We start from the raw sequence: 4,156 nt of genomic DNA on the forward strand, positions 1-4,156 counted from the left end.
GTCTTGGAACATGTGGAAAAAATTGGCCCATTCTTTTATTTCCCCATAGAAATTTGGAATTTTCAGTTTTTCCAATTCCAAAATATGACGAAATGCTACTTTTGGATCTTCAATTTTTAAGCCATTTTTTAGACGATGGAGCTCTTTATAATATTCTGCTACTATTTCGTCGTAAGCTTCCTCAATTTCCAAATTAAAATGTTTTGAAAGATCACTGCTGTACATGTTTTCTATATTATTAAACAGCGTTTCCAAATATGCAATTTGATCAGAGTAGACAACCACTTCGAAACTCAATTCAGTCATTTGCTTCCGAAGATTCTCAATTTTCCTTCTAAAAATAGCAAATTTCCTGTCTGACGTAGTTTGATGTTGTTCTTGTGTGTCAGATTGAGGTTTCTGTTTTCTTTCTGACAATGGAAATTCAACTTCTTCTTTAAGAGCTTGTTTGAATTGTTGAATCATTTCATCAATTTGCTCTGTTGTGTTGTCATAAGAATTTGACTTAAAGTAGTCTTCTTTACCTATACCATCCGCCATTAGTTTTTCGTGGTTAGCGTCAAAATCTTTTTGTATTTTAAAAACATATTTATTTAATTCTTCTACTTTCGATTTTCTTATCGATTTGCCCGCTATATTATTATACGTTTGCTGGAATATTGCGCTTTTATTCTTCAAAGGGATCGTTGGAGGCTTATTGATTGGTCGCCAAGTTGACCTTGCTGTGCCTCGACTCACAGCAGTTGAGTATCCCTTTGAATCGCAATTAAAGGATTTTTGCGTATAGTCTTTTGCTATTACGGCTTACGTATCCTGTTCCTTATTCTCAGTATAAGGCTTTTTATATTACTCAATTATTGAGTGTATTGTCGCTTGAGCTCAAAATATTGAGGCTCGAATGGACCAAAAATGTTAATAAAGGTTACTGCAGTTCTGCGTCACTTATTCCTTACCTCGGGTGGTGTGCAATAAGTGATAGCTAACGGCTCCTTTATTTGAAATTTTTCCTTTTAAGTTTTCTTTTACCCCTTACCACTGGTGGGAGGGAAGTAAAATATGTAAATAAAAGGAATCTTTTCAGTTGAGTTTGTCTTTCAAATCTGATTTTTATTTAGTATTTTTCTTGGTTATATACAGATTTTAAAACTATCTTATCTAATTAAATATATGTATGTTCTGTATGTATGTTACAGCACACCACATGGGATTGTTTCCAGTATACAATTTAATACATGTGTGTGTATGTGCTATCATATAATTTATGTTGTGTGGTTTGGGCTGTTTTCAAGTGCACAAGTGCATTTGTAATCAATTGCCCAAATCTAAGTAAATATGTATGTATTACATATCTTGAGTGCATGCGTATTGCATTTAAATGCATACGTGCCTCATGTATGTACATATATGTGTTGCATGTAAGTATATGCATGTATATTTGTGTGTTTATTTATGTAGGTATTGTATTGCCTCGGCATTGGCGAAGATAAGCCTGTTCAATTTATTGCCGAGGGAAAAGTAATTGTTCAATTTTAGTGGACTGTATTATTATTGTTCAAGTAATTTGAACATGAAGAATGGCCGTCCTTCCGGGACATGTTCACGGCCGTGTACATAAGCCATCCTCAATTATCACAAGCGCAAAAATTGTATCACCTCAGATACAAAACGAAAGGTCAAGCAGGCATAATAGTCAAACAATTCGCATTAAATGACGACAATTTCAATTTGGCTTGGGAAGCTCTAAAAGCTAGATATGAAAACGACAGAATACTGGTCGATAAGCGAGTAACGACACTAATGAACTTGCCAAAAATTAAGAAAGGAACAAGTGTAGAATTCATCAAACTAAAATCCACTGTTTCAAATTGTTTGTCGATTCTATTGACACTAAATATTCCCACAGACAGCTGGGACCTAATTCTGGTAAACATTTGCACCGCCGCATTACCAGAAAAGTCGTTACTTCTATGGGAGCAAATGAAAGATTTTCTCACCACCCAATATGAAATTGCGGAAAGGTTAGAAGAAAAAATAATCAAAACTAAGACCATTAAACACGACCAAAATAGAAGCTTAAATAGACCTCAAGCTAGAAGCAAAAACAATTTAACCGTCCGGTCAATGACCAAACTTTCACCATTCGTTCAATGGCCGGGTACCCGGGTATCCAGGTGGAGCAGATGTATCTAGAAGTCGTTAGTAAACTGAATAAATTTTTTTTTTCTGTGTAAGTTGGCTACATGGCATAGGAAATAACCATATATGGGGACATAGTCTGTAGTTCTCGTAGAAATAACGAAAGCGGAGTGCCAAGGTCGATGGATATTTAGTTACCTAAGCCGTGTTCAGTTGGAATTCTACAAGCGTAGTAAACAGCGTAGAAAGTATACAGAGATAAGTGAAAAAAATATACAAAATAAATATTATTATACGCACTACTAATAAAAAGGCAATCTCAACGTATACAGCATATACTGAAAAAAATCCAGAAAAAAAAAAAACAATTGGAGTGGAAAAATCTCGAGCTGCAGGAATTTTATGCATTTTTGGCTATTTTGATAACTTCTGGCGCAAATAATTCAAATACTGACAGTGAAAGGGAAATGTGGCAGCTGTATTCATATCCATTATATCGCGCAGCAATGAGTAACAATCGCTTCTGGAATATTATTCGTTTTATTTGATTTGACGATGCCAATACTAGAGCTCAGCGCTTAGAAAGTGATAAAGCTGTCCCAATACGAGACATTTATAAACCAACAGAATACCAAACAATCGACGAGCAACTTTATCCATACCGAGGTCGAACCAGATTCACTCAATACATTCCATCAAAGCCAGCTAAATATGGAATTAAAGTATGGTGAATATGTGATGCTGAAAATTCGTATCCACTTACTGGACAACTTTACACTGGGAAATCGAAAGATGGTCGTGAGAAAAATGTTGGTGAAAGAGTTGTTAAAGACTTGGTGGCACCATACAAAGGATCCGGTAGAAACATTACAATGGATAATTTCTTTACATTTCACATTTCACATGGATAATTAGCAAAACTTTTACTATCTTGGAACTTGACGATTGTTGGTACTCTGACATACATTCCACCAAAAATGGCTGTTTCAAAAACTCGAGAAGAATTATCCACTGTGTTTGGCTTTCATGAAAAAGTAACCCTAAGTAGTTATGTGCCAAAAAAAAAACAAGGAAGTAATTATGCTATCATCAATGCATCACGAAGCAAAAATTAGTGATAGTGCACAGAAAAAACCCGAAATCATCGAGTTTTATAACTGGTCCAAAGCTGGAGTAGGCACGATGGATAAAATGCTTGGTAGATATACTACAAAAAGGTCAACTCAACGATTTTTTAACAATATTCTCGATATTGCCTGCCTTGCACCATATATTCTGTATTATGAGAATAATAAAATGCTTGTTAAAAAATCGTATGAACGACGCTTATTTTATCGGCAATTGGGCAGAGAGCTGTGTACTCCATTCGTTGAAAATCGGGCGAATAATGCACAAATTATGAGGCATTTCTCAACAAAAGTGGCGATTGAATCTTGTCTTGGTTCAGCTGTCAATCCAAATGCGCAGCCAACATGATCTGTATCATTGAGACCTCAGAAGCAGCGCGATTCAACTGGAAGGAAAAATATTACTGGTGTTTGCTATGAATGTCTTCAAAGTGAATTCAAAAAACGTCGCAAAACTAGAAAAACATGCTCAGTATGTGAGAAACCTATTTGTGATGAACACTGCATTACAACCACGACATGTGAAGGATGTACAGAAAAATTTAATATACTTTAATTCTTATATAGCACTGTGTCATAATAAATAAAACAATATAAATAAACAAGTAGTAAAAAATATAAAATAATATTACTAAAATATGTAAATAAAAACGGAGTGATTTTGTTCTTACTAACTATTTTTGTTATTGTTTATGATAAGAATTATTGTTAGAATAAAAGAAATAGTAAACTATATTGTCTATTATTAATTTAAAAATATAATTATCTGAATACTTTGATAAACAATCTCTTAAGTGTGTGTAAACCTGTCATTTATATATATAAATCTCAGCGGATACCCGGGTACCTGGTTATTGAACTGAGGAGGTATAAAGTTTGATGGTTAATAACTT

General features: G+C 34.3%; 1 pseudogene; it reads left to right on the forward strand.

Annotated features, from left to right (window-relative positions):
* Positions 1–3,186: 3,186 nt before the first annotated feature.
* LOC120779560 lies at positions 3,187–3,819 on the forward strand (annotated as a pseudogene).
* The last annotated feature ends 337 nt before the right edge of the window (positions 3,820–4,156 follow it).

The sequence above is a fragment of the Bactrocera tryoni genome, unplaced genomic scaffold (genome assembly GCF_016617805.1).
Source record: "Bactrocera tryoni isolate S06 unplaced genomic scaffold, CSIRO_BtryS06_freeze2 scaffold_11, whole genome shotgun sequence".
Taxonomy (NCBI): domain Eukaryota; kingdom Metazoa; phylum Arthropoda; class Insecta; order Diptera; family Tephritidae; genus Bactrocera; species Bactrocera tryoni.